This window comes from Camelus ferus, chromosome 1 (assembly GCF_009834535.1).
Source record: "Camelus ferus isolate YT-003-E chromosome 1, BCGSAC_Cfer_1.0, whole genome shotgun sequence".
Lineage (NCBI taxonomy): Eukaryota > Metazoa > Chordata > Mammalia > Artiodactyla > Camelidae > Camelus > Camelus ferus.
This window is the reverse complement of record NC_045696.1, coordinates 38,279,031-38,300,566: the sequence shown is the minus strand read 5'-3', so window position 1 is coordinate 38,300,566 and position 21,536 is coordinate 38,279,031. Positions and strand designations below refer to the sequence as shown.

Genomic DNA, 21,536 nt, shown 5'->3' with positions numbered 1-21,536 from the left:
CTTGAATGAAAAAAATAAGATTGTATGTTGGTAGGAATATATCACCCTTAATTTGTTTCAAAGATCAATGTAAATAGTTACAATATGCAAAATATTTTTAATTTGATTTTTCCCCAATACTGACTATCTGACATGTAGTAAAACTACTGATGATTTAGTTAGTTGTTTTCTAAAATGTATAAAAATGTTAATATGAGTACTGTCTTCAGGTTTAGTGAAAACGAACATGGTGAAAAATACTTAAAGGAAGAGAGGTTGCTAAAACAGTAACCACTAATGTAAATGCTCTTAGTGTTCCTGAATCATTTAAGCCTACACAGGGCTTGGGTAGACATTAGAGAATCAATATATTTAATTTCAGTTATTATGACTGAAAGTAGGTATAAACTGTAAATGGCACCACCATTCTTCATGGTTCTAGTACATAAAAAACAGGTAATGAACAAAGTTATGTTTTATAATTCCAAGAACAAAAATAATATTTAAAGCCACCATATTTAAAGGACTTCTTTTCCACCTTATGTTTCCATATTTAGCATTAAAACTTCTTTAGAAAAAGACACTTTTATGGTACTTAATTTGTTAATATTTATTTCAAGCACATTTGCCCTCCTAATTGTACATTTTTAAATTTATAACTTTAAAGTTCACTAATACTTGAAGACTCTGTAAAGTAATATAAATGTTATAAATTAATTTTTACAAATATTTCTATACCCACTTTCCATATGTCCATGACATAGTTACACATATAGTAAAATTATAGTTACTCAACATGTAGCTAGCTTGACAAAACACAAAATCAATAGAAATATCTATTTCCTTGATATTTTTTGTCTGATTATTCTAGAAACATGTATTTGGTTATTTCAAAGCTACAGTTAAAAAATAATGAGGTGTGCTGAAAATAGTTCTAAAAAAACAAATTATCACTTATGAAAATGATAATTTACTACTAAGATTAGAAAACCCAAATGTGTTAACGTAATTCCTTTAATAATGGCAGAGCAAGATAAAATTAAAATTAATCTTTTAGCATAAATTCTAAAAACAGAAACGAAGACTAAAGCTGTAAGGAAGGAAAACCTGATAGAAATTAACACTGACCCCCATGCCTTTAAATTAAAAATCAAAATAGTCTAGTCAGTCAGAGTGAAGTATACAAATAATCTCCTTTGTAGCTTAAATACGAGAGAATTTATTTCCCTCTATGAAAAAAAACCTCAGTAAACCAGAAAATATATTTTACAATTTGAAAGGGAAACTCTACTAGTAACTTACTATAGCATGAACAATAACAACATATTGTGGGGAAGAAATCTACAGTTTAATGACAGAAACATAAGCTGAAGGTGTTCATCAACATAATATTGCGGACATTTAACACTGAACAATCACAAAACCTGTTGAATTAAAAGTGCTCACAGACACAAATGAAATTCCTTCGACTTATCTAAAAGAAAAAAACAGTTTATAAGAGTCCACAAGAGTTCATAAAAGATTCAATGTTAAAATATATCTTTCAAATTTGAAGATGCAAAGTCAAAATACACAGTAATAGTAAAATTAATTTGATTTCCGTAAGTTTCTGGCCAATGGGTTGCTACTTAGTGCAGACAAATAGAATTAAAAGATTCAGATTTGGAGAATAAAATAGAAGCAGATAAAAGTTTGTCACTAAATAGAAGGACAATCCAAAATAGAAACCTTCTCAAAGTCATGATGTATAAACTAGGTATATTATACAGGTGAAATCAGTGAAAACTTTATTTTCCATGATTTAGTAATTAAATATAGGTTTCACAAGCCACAGGTGCTGTAATAGGAGAAAAGTGGCAAATTCCTTTTCTCACTGGAAGATTACAACAACAATTAGGTAGACATGACACACAATACTAGTTGATCTTAGCGACATTTAAATATTGAGTACGAAACTGTTTTAGACAATTTAAGACAGTATCTTATAAGAGATGGAATATAAACTGCAGCTTGAAGGAAAGAAGGTGAAATTTTCTAAGCATAATGAATCCTCAAGGATTAAAATGAGTAAACAAAAAAGACAGGAGAATGATAGCAAGCTCATGAACTCTGTTAATTATAAACATTGTTAGAGAATAAAATAAAGATTAATGCAATTAGCTGGTTATTAAAAGGTAAATTTTATATTACCAGTGTGTGTCTAAGTTAGCTCAGAGGGCAACACAGAACCAGTATAAGACAACTGTTAGGGTTATAAGTAGGAACTGAGACCAAACTGAATTTAAGAGTGCCCCACTGAACAATTCTGCACTGCAGCAGGTAGGACTAACTACAATAACCAAAAAGGATTCCTTGGTACAGTATATTCTGGAAAATCTGAGAATGTCCAATTTAAATGTTTTGTGTGTTTGTACTTGGACTGCTTATTTCTATAATTGAAAAAATATTTCAGTCTTTAAAACCTTATTTTAATTTAGGAATACCTACCAGGAATGGTATGCTATATTCCTTTTTAGTGAAACCATCATGGGACATCTCTCTCCACTGTACACTTTAAATAACATTGGCTGACACTGAAAAATACAGTGTGTGGCAATGGCAGAGGCTTATGGTAGAAAAATGGGTAAATTTTCTTCTGAGCTGCCACTGCAAATACCTGGAATCTCTCAGCAATTTCAAAATCTAAGTGTACATAGTTTAAGTTTAGTAATGAGTAGGAGTAGGAGATGATCAAGCACTTGCTAGTTTTGAAATGCTTTCAGGTATACACGAAGCTAGGACCTTAAGTTTTGGGCATGAAAGGACGCTAATCCATCCTCTCCTCATATCCCCGTTAGGAGACTTCTGATAGGTACAGCAATACTCCTGGCACCCTGGGAGTTTCCTAATCTAAATATTCTATCCTGGAGTGATGACTCCAGTGCATTTTTAGTGAACTACCTTTCTGATCTAAAAATAAAGCAAAAATTTGTGCTAAGATTAAATTTCATTTGATTGTATGGCCTGATATTAAAGATATCCAGAATTGCCCCCCTCAAAGAAATTAAAGTATAAATAATAATATCTACATATGATATTGGCAGAAGGTGAAAGTAACATGAAATCATGATAAGATGGTAACTAAGAAGAGGGGGGACACTTCAAAAACACAAACTTTTAAAGTCACAAAATATATCTTAAAAGATAAAGTCTTATAGCTCTATGGTTTTAAATATTAGCATGAGGTATTAGCTATTTTAAAAGACTGCTGAAAATACTATTCTGGGATATTTTCAATTTCTGATAATGGCAGAATATAGCTTATGTTGGACTGTCTTTTGTTAATAAAAGGAATAAACTCTGGAAATGGCAAAGGATGAGGGAACTGGAAGAGACTTAAGGGAGGCAGAAACTAAAGGAGATAAGATCCTTGAAAAGAAAAGTATCACACATTTTAGACATCCCATCTACATTAAGCGTATTTCTCAGTCTATAATATAAGGGGTGGGGTGGCTGGAAGGGAACAGAAAGAGCTCAAGCTGGAAGCTGCAGGTTTTTTGACCCTGACCCTATTGAGGAATCAGAGGTTGGACTTTTTCGCTTACAGAGCAGCTGGAAATTGGGTGTTGGGGTGCAGCGGTGGAGAGCTGGAGAAGGGGGAGTCCAAAAGGTGCATATACATACCCCGGAAGCCTTAGTTAACTCAAACTGCTCTTGTTCTGGGAAAGACACCCAGAGGAAAAGAGATGAAAGCCTGAAAAAGCTGACTAGAGATTTTAGCAGCTGCCCACCCCAAAGAAGGTAAGGTTGTATTTCAAGTCCTGACAAATTCAGAGGCTTTGTAAACACTCCAGCTTTCCACTGAAGACCAGAAAAGTCATGCCTTAGAAATAAAGACCTTGTCTCAGACTAAGGGATTGTCTCTACAACCAAGTACAAAACCGTAATAGAGCGAAATAACCCTAACAAAGCCTAAAACTAAGCTTCCAAAAAAGTCAAGGTGATTTGTGAGTAACGTAATTGCCTGACAGAAGAAAACTCAAAAGTTTTAGAGGAAAATCACAATATCCAGAGACTCGCGAACAACACAGGTTTGAACTGCACAGGACCACCTACATGCTGATTTTTTCAATAAATATATGTATGCATTTTACAATGCCATTTTATGTAATAGGGACTTGAGCATCTGTGGATACTGGTGTTCTCGGGGACTCCCGGGACTGATCCCCCCAGGTACCAAAGGATGATAACTATGTATCATCCATAATGTCCTGTATAAAATAAGAATTTACTGAACATGTGAAGAAATAGGAAAATAAGACACTGTATCAAGAGAAAAATCTGTCAGTTGAAACAGACAAACCAGTTGCTGAAATTAGTGAAGAGGAGTTTGAAATAGTTATGATAAATCTATGAAAAAATCTACAAGAAAAGATGACTACATTGAGTCAGGAGAGATATAAAAACTGCAGAACAAAACAAAGCAAAGCAAAACAACCAAGAAAAATTCTGGAATTGAACAATGCAATATCTGAAATAAAAGAATCCACTGGATGAGATTTAAAGCATATTGGACAAAATAGAAAAAAGGATCATTGAACCTGACATACAGGTTAATAGAAATCATCCACACTGAGGAATATAAAGAAAAAAAGAGATTTGAAAAAGAGAAAAGGGAATAAAAGCTCAATGACCCGAGGGTCAGCATGAAGTAGTCTTGCATACATGTTTTTGGAGTCCCAGATAGAGACAGAAGAGAGATTGGGGCAGAAATATTATCTGAAAAAGGATAACAAAAAAATTTCTAAATTTCATCATAGAGAAACCCGTAGTTTCAGGAAGCTTAGTAAATTCCAAGAAAGAGAAATATAAAGAAAACTATAGCTTGCTTTTTAAATTATGAACTTGAGAGATTTTAATTACAGATATAATTTGTTCTGAAAATATATGAGTTATTTTATAAATTGTTATAAAAGTAGTAAAGTTGTTGGAAGAACAGTTCATGCTGAATTAACAACAGCATTAAATTCTGGAAGATATTAGATATTTGAGTTATTTGAAAGTCTAGGGCACCAAATTAAAAAAAAAATAATTACGATCTTAAAGTACTTCTTGAAAAGTATAAATATTACAATTTACCAAGTGATGTTCATAAGGTGGCTTCTGTTTCTTTTGTACATTTTATAAATACAATATTACAACATCATTGTTTTCTTTATGCTATTCCTCTTTTAGGATAGGTTGTAGATACTGCATTTTTTTTCTGGATGTGGCAGAGTAGGATGAAGATATGGAATCGGTCTCAAAGGATGAAATACTTAGCTAATGGTCATTAAAATTATATGAAGTACTGAAGTTCAAAGACATAGGAAAGAGCTAAAAAGCAAGGGCCATGGAGAAATTCTGAGAGCTAGTAAAAGGCATGATCACACAATTTATGAAAAAGAAATACCAGTGGTCAATTCCAATAACCAACTAGCAAGCAAAGTACTGCAAATCAAAACAGTTTTAGTCTATTAAATTGGCTAATGTAATAAAACCCAATGTTAATGCTATATGTTCAAAGTTCAGAAAAAACAACTGAAAAAACGTGGGTCTGCAGGACAGGTTTGTAAATTACGAGGGTGAGCTTGGTGCATAAATGGGAACGATTTGCCAAAGGTATGGTATCTAAGTATCCACATTTGCATCATTCCAAGCAATCTTACCAGAGGATTTCACACTATTTTTTTTAAAACTTACTAGCTTTGGTGAAGCATATTCTTACATGGTGCCGATGGAAGTGTAATTATTAATTTCGTGTTCATATTTGCCAAGTAATTTTTGGCACAGCAGTGAGCAAAGCACATAAAAACCTCTGCCTTTGTATGACTTACTTCTAACAGTGATTAGTATCAAAAGTTAACAAGTTTGCAGATTATCCAGATGTAAATAAAATCTACTTTTAAGGCTTACTGAGGAAAATACTTTAAATTATTACTGTTCCTTATGGATTTCATGTGGTTGGCTGTAGATCCTTATTTTGCAAAAGTTCTTTCCTTGGAAAAGTTCACCTGCATAGACTCTGCTAACTGCTTCAAGAAAACCAAACTAGCAGACAATATCGTGTGCTTCTGTGAGTGTGTGTGTTTGTGTGTGCACTCAGGAATGTATGGAAAAGGAAATGCCATAATATTCTGATATTTGTAGAAACAGTAATAAGTAATGTGATTTTTGATATAAGGGATCTTACACTTGTTTGCTACTTTAAAATACTGCGTCACCTCAACTCACCTCACAGCCTTTTCCATCAATTATTATAAAAAATTTTGTCATAAAATAACATAGAAATAAACCTATTTCTTACAAACAATGACAACTGTTGTCTGGTTATTTCCCAATCTATGACAGGATGATAATCACAGTATTATTTATGGTACTCCAAAACAGAAACAAGTATCTATATTCTCCCTTGTCTGACTCCTCAATCTACAACTAGATGATTGTTTCACATACTTAACTTTAACTCCAATTTCAAGTTAAAATGTACAGTCATAAACTTACTCTGTATCCCTATAATTTCACATTAAATTCTTCTTTTCCAAAAAACATTCATATGTCCCACACTGCCTCTGCTTTCAGTGATCTGCAACTTAATCCTGAATCTCTCCTGTTTTCCCATTTCTTGCCAGGTGTTAATGAAACTGTAGAATTACAAGATAATTCTGTAATAATGTGACTAATTTCATTTGGAGAAATAGGAAAACCGAAGTAGAGGCAGACGAATCCTAAAAAGCTAGGTATTTATCTGTCGTAAAGTACGCATTCTAAAAGTAGAAAAAAACCCTGAAGTTTATATAAACATCTTTAGCTAAAGAAATGTAACAATAAGTGAATAGAAAATAAAAGTTTACGACTTTGGAAACCTGGCATTCTAATAATTAAATATTTTATTAGTAGAAAGAAGATGTACTAAGGCAATTTAATTTCTTTCTGAATGTTAGATTAATCCTCTTGAACATTCATCATTTTTTCATTATTTATAATTCATGTGGTTTAAGTAATGTGAAATATGTATGTTAAATACTAGGGGGAAAGTTCTCTCTTTATAGATTTTTGATAAAGAAATAAAATGCAAAAGGTAGGTTGGATAATTAAAGTGTATTCTCTAGCATTTTTTCAGCTATTTGATTTTGAACATTTTCCCCCAAAATAAGAAAGAATACAGGAGGATATAAAGTTGCATGAGCTGCATTATTTACATTTAATTACAAGTATCGTATTTTTTACCACTTTAATTTTTTAAAGTAAATCTCAGCTATAACATTCTACTTAAACACATTCTTTGAAAAATACAGTTTCCTACATAGACATAATACCACTGTCATATCTAATAAAATTGACAGTGATTTTTTAGTGTTATCTAAAAATATAGTCAATTTTCAAGTTTACCTACATAACCAATCAAGGTCTACATCATGCACTTGGCTGTCTCTCTTTTCCAACCTGAAAATTCTTTTCCCCAAATATTTCATCTAGTGACTTTAATATCCCAGACAACCTTTGCTGAATTAATTATTCCATTAGGTTTTGAAAAATGGTGATTTTCTAATTCTATCATTTCTTCTTTATTTAGTAGGAGGAATTATTCTGTAATGAAAAACTGTCTCTCATGAACTGAGGCCATCTGGTAACCCAGAAATAGCGTTCCTACAGGAAAATGAAATTAAATACTTAATTCTTTTCTTTAATTACAAATATTTTGAGTAAGCATTTGGTGTAATAGCTGTCATCAAATGTAAGACTCTTTTTTTTTTCTCCACTTTCTCTCTCTGTCTCTCTCATATCAAGGTAGACTGAAGGAGTTTAATAGACAATTTATTTAAATCAACTTCAGTCATTATTCTTTATGATACTTAAATTTTCACAATCTTGGCCAACAGAAGCTCCATTCAACTGGCTTCTATGTTATCACATATATACACACAATGCATTAAAAGTTAGGAGTTTTCAATGAATTTCAAAATCCTTTCTGAAAATTAATTTATTTAGTATACTTTGGTTATTCTAATCTAAGAGCTATATAAAGGCATTGAGAGATTAGCCATTGCCCAGTCATGACAATCATGAATATTTTAACAACCTACATAAGGAGAAAAACATCATAAAAATGCATGATTTGAAAAATGGTATGTTTTATTTCCCGGATATTTTTTAAATTAAAAAAAAATTAGCCAAACATAATAAATGTATTTGAAAAACAGTATCATAATATACATGAAAAATAAACATGTAAAATGATTTACATAGTTAACTAATATGTTCCTCTATTCATGTACGATCTAGAAAAAAGTGTTTACTAATTTTTCATTATCACATGATTTTATCACCTTTAGAAAGTAACATGTTCTCATTGTAGTGCTAGTCATAAACAAAATTAAAATCACATGTAAAAGTATCACAGTTGAGTTTTTATCATATATATCTCCCTAAATAATCTTCTAGATAAAGTTATATGTATAATTCTCAGTCTTAGAGCAAAACATAATTAGTCTAAACAAAGAAAGTATTGTTGGATATCTGTATTAGAAGTACTTTCTTTTTCTTATATAGGTAATTAATGGCCTTAAAGAATTCTGGGTAGAAGCTGTCTTGAAGTTAATACATGTGGTAATCCATAAAATTTTGGATTAAATAAAACTTTCTTCCTCTTAAAGACTACATAAACCTGTACCTCAAATTCTGTTCAAAACTGAAACAAATTATTTTTATTTCATGATGACTCTAAATTTTAATTATTCCAATTTTTATTACAGAGAACAAAAAAATTTTATTAGTTGAAGCTACTTTATGGAGCTATTTTATTAAATGGGAGGTGCAGGACTTCCTGAAGAAACACAAAAATACATGCATCCTAAAATGTATATACATATTAAGATACAATGTATTAAAGACACACACATACACAATCATAAATAAAACTATACAGGAAGTCCTCAAAGGTTTCTGGAATAATTAAGTCACATAAGAAATGCTGTATATCAACACAAGAACGAAATGAAATATGTTTATAGGTTTGTTTATTTTTGTAAATGGAACTTAATTACCCAAAGGTGTTTGATACTAGCCTTTAAAAACTCCTGAAGAGCAGGTCTTCCGCACTACATAGGCATTCAGTCAACACACTGTGAAATGAGTAAGTGAATAAGCAAAGGTATATTTTCACCGTGCTTAATATTTTCTGCTACTTTCTCTACACTGTAGAGAAGGGAAGGGAATTTTTCTTATTTATCTAATATATAGATGAGAATTATACCCTTAAATTCTTTGCACTCTTCTCATCAGTTAACTTGGTTTTATTTTAAAGTTTAAAGATCTTTTGTTGTAGGAAAATGAATCACTTATAAAGAAAATTCACATGAACACAAAATATTTTGATAAATTTTAGGAATATTTTTTCCACCAGCTATTTATTGTGATGAGAAGCATAAGATAAAATCAACTTCTGTTGTCTTTCCCCTTGTTTCTTAATTTGTAATGCAAGTATTTTGATTAGTGTTTAGGATATCTTTGCTTACTTTAGATAATGTATTCTGTTGATTTTGTTTCCCTATGATTTTAGTTTTGTACATGCTACTAGCAAAAAAAACTTTTTTTGAATGATTATTTGAATCAAATACCAGGGGAACTGGCAAAGCAGAACTTCACAAACTACAGACCTACATTCAGAAATGTACAATGATTTTATGCAGTCCTTTTATTCTTCTATGAAGTAGGATGATACTTGGACAAAATAGCATGGGAAATTTTTTAAAAATCCACACTGTACTTATTAGCAGAAAGAGCTTGAGGCAAAGTGATTTATCAAATGAAAAAATATTAAGAAAATTATTAGTAGAGATGGACACACATTTCTACTTTGGCCAAAGGCATAGGCTTTTAGATCTATGAAACTTTAAATAGTACCCAATACGTAAAAGTTATTACAGTCAATTATAATCCGTGCCTCAGTAGACTGAAGAAAGATAGTTTCTTATTGAAATAGACATAAATATAAAAAAACTCCCTAAAGCTAAATTAAATGAAATGCCTAAATGAATCATTTTTAAGCAAGAGACAACATTCCTTTGTAGATAATCCTAATGTACTTCTACAAATTTCTATGAAATCTATTATCCTGTCATAAACTTTAATTGAATTTTCCCTAAAACTTCTTTGATTATTTATTGTATGTACAGATGTTTAAATTTACTCCTTGCTCTCAAATCTGAATCTAGGGCTATCATCATTCCCAAAAAGATCCTCTAACTTTGAAGTTCATAATACTTTATCATATTTTCCTAGTTTTCAGAATAGTCTTTCAATGTGCTAATTATTTACTGCTTATAGTAGTGTAAAAATTTTAATATACCTTTAAACTTTGCAAACAGTGGTCATTTTTTTCAATTATACACTTATTAAAAATGACTACATACTATTGATGCCCTTATCTTACTTATGAATAATGTACTATAGTGAATGAGGGATAACTTACATTTGGTTTTATGTTAACTATAAAATTTGCCTGCTTACATTAAAAAATTTTGACAGATATTTTATTAAAATAATATTTCCTCATTTATTTAATTTACTTTAAAAATTAATCCAGGAACACATTTAATTCATTATGTAATGTTAAAAAAAAAAAAAGAAACCCTTTTTCCCTCATAGAAACTTGCTTTTTATTCAGAAAATTAAGTAGATAAGAATGTGAAATAATGAATCAAAACTCATACAGTATGCTTTCAAATCACTGCAATTTGTTTTTGGTCATCCCTCACCTAATAAGCTGAAATCTAAACATTTTTAAAAACAAGTAAGAAATATTACTAAGTAACTGACCATATCATTAGAATAAAGACTGGCAAAACAAATTGAGGTAAACCATCTTTGAAAATGCTAAAATAACTCTCAAAGTGCCGTTTCATAAAATCAGGACAATGGTTAACTCTATAAAGTACTCATTTTTAAGAATCCAAAATAGTTAACTAACTTCCTACTTTCCCCTGGTGCAGACAGCATAAAATATTATAGTATCAGTGACATAATGATGAACAATTTAAAAGTTTTATAGCCATAAATTTTTTTTTCAGTAAAGTAGAACTCAAATCACATGGTAGGATTCTCGGGTCATTTGCTTTATAAGCTCAAACATTAACCTTCTTGATGGGAGCCTGTACAAAATGTTCTGCTCCAAAATCTCTTTGACAAGAATTGCTAGAACATGTCTGGACTAAGCTTCTTCTAGGCTCCATAAATATATATTAATCATCTGATTAAAAAACTTTTTTTTCTTCATGCACAGCATAAATTAACTGAGTTGGGTTGTCTGTAACTCCTGTTCTTTTTAAACCACAAACTATAACTTCAAGAGCTGAAATGAATTTCCTGATAAATTTTTCAATGTAATATATCCAGTTTGGAAACCAAAATTCTAAACAGGTCCTTCTGAATTCAGGTATTTTTATCACAACATTTGTGGCTGCTGATCATAAGCAGAATGTCTTTTTAAAAACACAATTATTAACAGATTCTAAAATTGTATTTACTTTTCCAGTCAAAAACGTTTATTTTTACACAACCTAAAACTTTCCTAAACAGAGAATCACTTATCATTGATCGAGAAAATTAAGTCAATTTTTATGAATAGTAAAAGGTAGCTATTTCCAATTCATCAATACCTCCTACTCTTTTTAGGATAATTTCTTAACAACTTACCAACAGCAAGTCTGTAATTATACTTTAAAAGAAGCCCTGCTCTGGCAATTTTTTCCATACTGACATAAAAAAATCACTTAAAAGTTGACATGTAGCTTCAGGAATACAAAAGATTTATAAAACATAAAACCTTTTTTTAAGTTGGAATAGGAGCAATAAATCTATATTTTTAGCTGCATATTTAGTATTGTTGAGTGTACCTCTCCAAAATACCTTGCTTGAACGGTAGCCATTAATTCTAAAAATATTTATTATTCACACTTAATCACTTACTTTCCTTAGTTTGTATCACAATACTTAGTATAGGAAGGCCCTCGATAATTGTTTGTTAAACGCATTGTAAGAATGAGAAAAAAAGTTTAAAATCAATACTAGTTTTTAGTTATCTTTAGCTAAATTGTTAATTAATCTTGAAAACTATTTTATTCTTGATAATTAGGCCTCTATAGATTATTCATTCAATATATATACTTATTGAGCACATACTCTATAAAAGGATTTGAGACAGATGCTGAGGATACAGCAATAAACCAGAGAGTTTGGTGTCCACCATCTCAGAGATTATGATCCAGGAGGAGAATCACACAATTTACTATTTTATCCCACAATTTACTATTTTATTACACTTATACATGCACTCTGATGATGAAGTGCAAAGTGCTAAATGAGGGATATGATCAGGTTTGGGATATTAAGAGAATTCTTCTCTAAAACAAATTTAAAGTGAATAATATACAGTAAGATGGAGCAGGCTTTGCAGCCACAGTAATCTCCCTTAAATGTAAATTGGACTACATCACTCCCTTGGAATAAAATCCACATTTTATCCCTTGAAATAAAATCCATTTTTATTTAATGTGGCACACACAAGGCCTTTGAAAACTCCTCTTGGATACTTTTCCAGTTCCATTTTACACTGCCTTTCCCTCTCTCAAAACCATGCTGCTAGCATGCTTCCATTGTTTAAATAACTGTAATCTCACCTGCTTCAGGATTTGTGATTATTTCTGAAAAAATTTGCCTTTCTACCTCTCATCTGGCAAAATCCTATCCAGGCTTCAGGTCTCCAATTAGATGCTACTTATCCTAAGAAGTTTTCCTTAAACTCCTTAACTGGAGTAGGTGCTTCCTCCATTATTTCACAGTAGCTGGTATTTTCATATCAACACATCTAACCTACAATATTGTAATTTCCTATTCACTGTTCTCCATCTCCTGCCAGTCTATACATTTCATGAGGCTAAATCTATTGTTTTCACTATTGATTGACAATTGGTTCCTGACTTACTCAGAAGGCACATCCCACTAATTTTATTCACTTCAGCATGACAGGACTCTCCTTTAGGGCAAACAAATTTTAGACCAAACCTAAAGCATCATAAAAGGGTTGCATTATGTGTACTTAAGGACTGACTGAATGGGGTCAGAAGTAAAAACTCTAAAAAGAAAGAGAAGATTGATACCACTGACAGTAACGAAATTAAAAAACAAACAAACAAACAAAAAACAACAGGAACTTTTGGAAGATGAATCTTATTTTTTTCCTTTTTAAATGTATTTCATTTATGTATACTCCATCCATGTTTAAATTATTTAAATTTATTTCGGACAACTACTTTCTGTTTTAGATTTCTTGTGTTCCAGTTCTTAGGCATCTAAACTGAGACAGCCTATATTCAGTAGAATAAAGGTAACAGAAGGTAGAAAAACAAAAGACTTTGGAAGGAATAATGTGAAAAAGACATTTAATCTATACAATAAAAGAGGTATTTTAAAACCCTTTAAAAAGTTAAAAAAAATGATAGATTTAACAGCAAATTAACTCAACTTATACAATCATTACCAGGTTACAGATTCATTTAAATGACAAAAGTAAGATAAATTTTTTTATTTTTAATTGTTTGTTTTTTAAATTAGAAGTATTTAAAACATATCAAAAGTTATAAGTAATAATATTAAGCAGACAAGAATTTGCCCAGCACTACATCTGAACAAATGTTAAACTCTGATTTTATTAATTCCATATCTTTTGCTTCAAAAAAATAAATTTTTATAAATACCACTAAAGGTCACATCCTCTGCTCTATTCCATGAGTACGCTCAAAGGAAACTGCTATCTTAAAGTTGATGTGCATTTTACTACATATATCCATAATTTTTCTATTAACATAAGTGTTTTCAAGAAGTTAAAGCTTTCAACATTTAAAAAAAAATGACCATGTGTTTTCATTAAAGTGAGATTAACTTGAAAAAGAATAAGATGGGGCTTTAGTGTCTTTGAATAAAAAATTTAATTTGAATGAACAAAAATAGAATCCACTTTCTGACTTATATTCACAAAGTACAAGTTTTAAATATTTAATTCATTCCTGGTATTTTATTTTTAAATGGTTTTACTGAGGTATAACTGATATACAAAAAATTGCAAATATTTAATGTATACAATATATACATATGTATATACCCATGAAACCATCACCATAATCAAGGTGAGAATAGATAATAATATTTTAATTTTTATGATTATAATATCTACTCTATTATATTTAATCAAAAATTTCAAAAATTGTAACTAAATATTTCTAATTATGTGTGTTGAATATTTATAAAGCTAAAATATTAATATAATAGCAATCAGCATTTCCCCCTAAATACAGCTTTATTTTCAGAAAAAAGTTGAAATGTCATGATCATATTTTAAGCAAATATATCAAAATAAAATGATTCATAAGTCATTTAGAAGCATAAAATATTATAAATGCAATGGAATGATATCTCATTCAAGAGAAAAACAACGGTATTTCAATCAATAATTACTGTGCTCCTTCTACGAGTCAGAAATTCTGCATGGGTAGGTAAACAAGATAGACTTGGAGTTTACATTGTTATGTGGAAACAGACAATAAACAAGTGTTAGGGAGAACAGAATGGAGTGTAAGAGAATAAAGAGGTATAAATTTGAAAGGCTACTGTGGACAAGTTGGGTGATATTTAGTAGCAAATGGCAAAACGATGTGGGAAGGAGCCATGTGAAAACTTCAGCAAAGGAACATTTAAGATCTAGACAAGAACAAGTTTAAAGGCAAGTTCAAAGATTAGGAAGAAGGCTAGTATAGCTGGAGCAGAAAGAACAACAGAGGGAATGGTAGATGGTGGGGCTGGAGGGGTAGGCTGGCCCTGTTCACATGGAACCCTCAGGAGATATATTAAGTCTTTGAATTTTTCTCATAGAGTGAAAGATGCTATTGAAAGTTTCAAGCAAAACAGTGGTATGATCTAATTTTAAACGATCACTGCAGGTACTGTGGAGAGATTAAGTCAAAAAGTAGAAAGAGAGACCAATTACCAGGCTATTGCTAGGCCGGGACTGAGATGGTAGTGGTGAAGATGTTAGGAAGTGTTCAAATTGAATTTATATTTTAATAGTACAGAGGAGTCACAATTGGGTAGATAATTATGGCTTAAATTTACTCAGACTAGAACAATTCAGGAAGAGGGTTTTGTTTCGTTTTGTTTTTGTTATGTGAGAGGAATCTTGGACAGACCTTTAAGAATTCTCAGTAGACATCTAAGTGGTGATGTCAGAGTTAGATTCAAAAGTCAGGAATTCAGAGGAAACATGAGGAAAAAAAGATGAAACTTTTTAATAACAATGCTAAATTAATGTTATTTAAGCCACCAACTAGATGGGATCACCTGTTATTACTGACTGAGAAAAGAACAATAAAATAAAAGGAAAACACATGGAGTACAAGAAGCTAGAAGTCAAATAAAGATGGCATATATAAACTAAAGGGGAGAGACAGTGACCAATTCTGTTGAACTTTTCTGAGAGGGTGAATAAAATGCAAACTGACCAAAATATTTGGCAACACAAAGTTAACAATTTTAAGAGTTGATAAAAGCAGTTTCAGTGGAGAAAGACTGTAAGAGAAAATTGTGAGAATGTAAGCAAAAAAAAAAAAAAGACACTGACTACAAACCACAGACGAGGTGAAGGAGTGTAACATTAAGAAAGATTGTTTTAAACATGGAAGATATTACAGAACATTTGGGGGAAATGTTTAAGCACGTGGATAAACTGATAGCGTAGAGGAAATGATACTTGTAAAAGCAAAATTCTTGAGTATAAAGAATCTTATGGATTATTATCAAGTCTTAGCTATATAACTTATTCCTTCCTTTTTGCCTTCCTCCCTTCTTCTTTTCCTTCTCTCCCTCCCTACTTTCTCCTGTCCTTATTTGCTAGAAAATGCAGCCATCAAAATGAGTCAGGACTTGGTAAGGCATCTGTCAAATTTCTGTGATATCCTTCTGTGCACAATGGAGACATATTAGCTAAACCACAAGGACAATTAATTGATTACTACGAATTGAATGGCCATGTCCAAAAGATACTGACCAAACAGATTTTTTCTGTTGTTAAAAAGTGTAACCATAACACAATACCCTGTCCAGTCCTGTATACCACTTTCATCAATAATTTCTATGAATGTACCCAAGGGCACACTTACCACAATGAACAATGCAAAACTTAGGAAGTGAGACTTTAGCTCAGGATAAGAAAGACTTTACTGGTATTTAAAATTATCCAAAGATGGATTGGCATCCTCAGTAATTAACAAGCTATTTGTGGGAGTGTGCAAGAACAAATGGGCTACTTACACCACGTGAGAGTGGAAGCTCAGATCATATCTAGAACAACTCCTACATTGTATGATTGAAGATATATATATATATGCCCAGAGACACACAGGACCTTGCTCAAGGTCAAGCACAAATTCAGCAGCAGAATCAACATTCACGACTCGCATCCAGAGTTAACTATTAAGAAAGCTGAGGTTTTAGGCCACAGTGTTACAGTTACTCACATAACATAACTATTGAGTTACACAGTTCACTGAGATTTGTCATGTTGTTCAACTTCATTCATTCATTTATATTAAAAATATATATTGTGTGCCTTTAACATAAAAGGCACTGTGAAGGCTTCTTAAGATGTAATATTTAGAATATATTAAAGTTACTCCATCTTTAGTTTCAATGTTACAAATTAATTTGCATAGAAAGTACAGTGTTATGATCAGTTGCCCCATTCCTGTCTGTAAAGAGGTAAAATATAAATAAACTTACTAAGTGAAACACTAATATATACTGTTATTTTTATGACAAACATGCATATATTGTACAGCCAGTTTAATATCTCATATGTGAATATTAGCCACTTTCAAATGCCAAGAGGGAGATAGCAGAAAATAATAAAAATCAATCAAGTAAGTACTGAAATACATTTATGAAACAAAATTCATATATTTTTCCTCATGCCAGAATTTTTTGCTGGTACTTATTTTTGAGAGCAAAGTCAAAGGTTATAAAACTGGTATACTAGCTTAAGAAATTAAAATAAATTATTGGGGTTTTTTCCCTTAATTATCTGAGTGGTGTACCCACATGATCCTCACCCACATGAACTATATTAGTTTAAAAACTAATTCTTTAAGAATTTAACTTGACACTAAGCTCTGTCCTGAAAAATCTCTCCAATTTACTTTTTTTTTTAAGATAACGACAGGACAAAAACAACCAGTTTAAAGAACATGAAAAAATATATCTGCCATCAAAAGTCTGTCTGTCAACATCTCTCTGTATCTACTGCTGAAACCTTAGACCATACTGCTCACTAATTGAATCCATATCAAGCAAAAGAAACCTTTGATTCCTGTTCTTTATCTTTCCCAGCTGCTTCAATCAGTTTATTAATCTCCAAAAGCTTTATTTCTGGCTCATAGTAGATTAACGTCAACAAAGGCATCTCCTTAAAACCAGATTAAGATGATCCTTTCATCTCACAGTGCCTCCAAATAAATAGCTTTTAGTTTCAAAGAAATCAACAGTTTACAACAATAAGAACATAGAAAAAAATGGTTTTCTTTATTGTAAAATTTTTAAAAGAATTCAAATACTTATTTCGCTCTCTTTACAACAACCCTCTCGTACCCAACCAACCCTCAGACCTAGCTGCCCCCTGATTCCATTGAACTTCATGGACTCTCTCAGTTAATAATAAATATGGTTACTTCAATATATGAAATGAAAATTGCTAAAATATGAATAGAAAAAAATGAAATATAAATTTACCCTACTTACTGACCTCAGTATAGGAACAAGTAATGAGCTATCCAACCATGCAAAATATGACAAATGTGCAATATAAAATTGAATCATATAAAAAAGCCATATAATCAGTGTTTCATTTTGCCATACTCCATCACTGATAATGGGACATAGCCAATCCCTGGTGAAATAACTGAAACATTATGCAAAATTCTGTGGTGATTTAGTTTTATTCCTGTATTGCTAGACAAAAATAGTAACTGTTAAATAAATAAATAAATAAGATGAAGTTGACCTTTGCAATAAAATTATATATAAACATGTAATATAGATTCATAGAAGTGAAAACAAAAAACAACCTATTTGTTTAAATGGTACTGAACTTTGTCATTTTCCCAAGGTTGTATGTTTCTCAGAATATATTATAAATTATTTTGTTAAATCACACCAGATATATGCCTTTGGAGAGAGATGACTGGATATCTTAAAAATCAATAATGAAATAATCACTAATTACAGAAAATCAAAAACATGAAATATCCCTGTATCTTCTCTAGAATCTGACATTTTTTACTGAATATTAAAGATGCTAAAATTAAGAGCATCAATGCAAACACAAGATGCATACAAAGGAAGCAATACCAAGGCAAAGAAAAGAAAAATAAGGCAATTATAAAACAACAATAGGGGAGAAATATCAAAATAATGTTTGCCCCTGTTATCAGCAATAAGTAAATGTTTAGAAATAGCTGCAAGACATCAGAAGCTAATACATCTGATCTGTAACGTTTCCATCATCATAATTTACAACCTCAATAATCAAAAGAAATAAAAATTAAAATTTTTAGTAGGGTATTTAATGAACAACACCATTAACAGTCCCTTGAACGTAACAGACAAACAATATCTATGAATATGGAAATGAGGTAAAATATTTAAATGGCCAATCTTAAAATATTTGCATTCAAAGTATCTATAGTAAAATTTTCCAAACACATCTATAAAAGTGCTAAACACATGTTAATGAATGATATATAACATAAATCACATTATTTATAATTTTCTTTTTTTTAAACATTTCTGCAGATCCTTTAATTATCACCTTCCACGACATTTCATCAAGAGTAGGACAACTGCCAGGAAGTCATCTTTTATAAATCCAACTTAGTGGTCTGCTTTTGTCCATAATATCTCCATTTTCTTAGTACCCAATTATTTCCTCCTTTGCTGCTACCACTTCCACCAGCATTCCAGGAATCATTTATCTGGAACCTCAGTGTCTGGCAAACCTAGACCTAATAATCTTATCCTTTCAGAGCCTGTGTCCTTTCTCATAAACTCTTTTCTTACCTAGTTTCTCCTATTTATTTCCAGTGACCCAAATTCGACACTTTCTATACATACTCTAAACTTTTTAGGAAAAAAAGGTATCTTGAAAACTCTTTACTTCCTAACTCAATGGTTGTCCTAAACCAACTACTGTAGGATTTTGCTGCTGCTATATAGTCTTATGACCACAAGAAGCAACATAGAAAATTAAGACAAAGAACAAATGGTGTAACTGGAAATTGTAGACAAAGCTGCAAAGACACAAGATGTTCTTTAAAAGGGGGTATGACAGGGTACAAGGGCACATGACTTGTCAGGATGTCAGAACTGGAAGAACGAAGACACAAGTTCCCTTGTTGTCAGTGTTTAAGATGCCCAATGGGTAAAGAAGTGAGGAAAGAGGGTCCCAATGTATTGTGGAACAGGTGTAAGAACATGAGGAATAGAGTTCCAAGTGAAAAGAAACTGAGAACCAGGAAAGATAAAAGCCTGGGCTTAAGTCGAACTTACCAAAGATGGCTGACATTTGACCCACTTCACTTACAGAGTTGGTCTCAGAACAACGTAGAAATCTGAGACTGCAGGATCTGCAGAAATAAAAGTAAAAACAAAAAGAGAGGGAGAGGGAGAGGGGGAGAGAAAGTAGGGGAATGGAAGTTATCTTGCCTGCCACCGTTCTCTCCCCCTCTCTCTCTCTCTCTGGTAGCTATGCTTACCAATTTCTTGGTAAACTAATCTGACTAATTCATTATTTTTTTAAACAGTAAAAACAATAACATTTTTGGTATTTCACTGGGTCTCTCTGTGATTTCTTAATATGATCTATACTCAGCAGACCTTTCATATTCAGACTTTATAAAACGTAATTCTGAGTTTTGAACTACTAATCTCTCTACATATTCATATGTACATTAGATATGTACTTAGAAAGTTATTCTAATTTAAAAATCTTAAAAGTATGAGATTCTATGATTTGTAGGTAATCTATGATAAAATTCATTACTCCTGTACCCTAAAAATTTCCTGTATTTAAAAGATCCATATGCAATAAATTAAAATCAATTTCTCTTTTCTGGTATTTGTATAGATTATCACTCTTAGTGAATCCTGTAATAGTAAGAAAAACCTGATGAGCATAATTAATAGTCTTCTTTCTTGCATGCTATAAGTTTTTTATAGAAGCTACAAGTTTTTCTACAAGTGATGAAACATATAAGACATTTCAGTTCGAGTATATTTATCATTCTAGAATCCAGTGCCATAGAATTGTGAAATACATAGTTTGGTTTAGATGACATTATAAGTTTTTTTAATTTTAGTTTTGTAATTATTTTCTTTGCAGAAAGATATAATAATATTCCATATGATTTTTTTTGTCTGAAATTTCACACTTGATTCTATGAATTCAGGATGCTGCGTGACTAAGCCAAGTGCCATGGATTGAGTAACTGCATGCTCAGAAATTCTGAATGTCAAAAGTTATAATTAAAAAAAAAGTCAAACCCAGGAGGAATATTCTATATCACAAGTAAAATAAGTTTCGAAGGATTTTAAAACAAAATATTCCTATAAAATTATTCACAGACCAGGAAAGATCTTAAGACCTTGAAGTTCTTAATAGACCCAAGTCACCATGAAACATCCATGATTTAATGAAATTCTATTTGTTGCACCATAAATATTAATGTACTGTGAATTCTAAAGCCATTTTTCTTTGTTCTCTAAGAAATGTTAGATAACTAGGCAATTAACATCTTCAAGCACATGTCACATGTACTTTTTGCATTCTCTAGGCAAGATTCTCATAAATGGTAATACTAGGAAAGAATATGATTGATTTTATGGTTTACGGTATGTGCTTGTTTTTCAATATACAGTGCTATTCAGCATGAAAAAGAATACTAGTTTTAATGCTCTTTTGTCAGTGTTATTATCTGTTTACAGAGTTAATTTGACAAGTAAAATATTTTCGTTTTCATTTCTATGAGAGTTAATTTTATTTGGCAGGAGTTCCATGCATATCATCATTCTGTACATCAAATTTAGAAGCACTGCCACTGCTGGAGTTCTTACAAAAATCTACAAATTTCTAATGTGCCTTTGAACAGAGTCTCTCAAAGAGGGCTCCACAGAATATCTGAGTCAAATGAGTTAATTGTTATCAATGCAGGGGGGAAGGGGAACAATACTTCTTTGCCCCGAACCCCTACAATTCTTACCCTTGCTTCCTCTGCACCAGCCATGCTGGCTTCCATATTTTTCCTCATATTTGTCAATCATCTAGTACAAGATAATACCTTTCCCAAGAACACTCTTCCCTCTGCTACCCACATGGCTCACCATCCTTTTTAAGTTTTTAGAGTTCTGCTCAAATATTACTTCATCAGTGAGATTTCCCC

At 31.4% G+C, this 21,536-nt stretch overlaps 1 protein-coding gene across 5 annotated transcripts in view; it reads right to left on the bottom strand.

Moving 5' to 3' along the window:
- Positions 1-21,536, bottom strand: part of EPHA6 (EPH receptor A6) — a 730,766-nt gene that overhangs the window by 620,634 nt on the left and 88,596 nt on the right. The window lies entirely within an intron of this gene.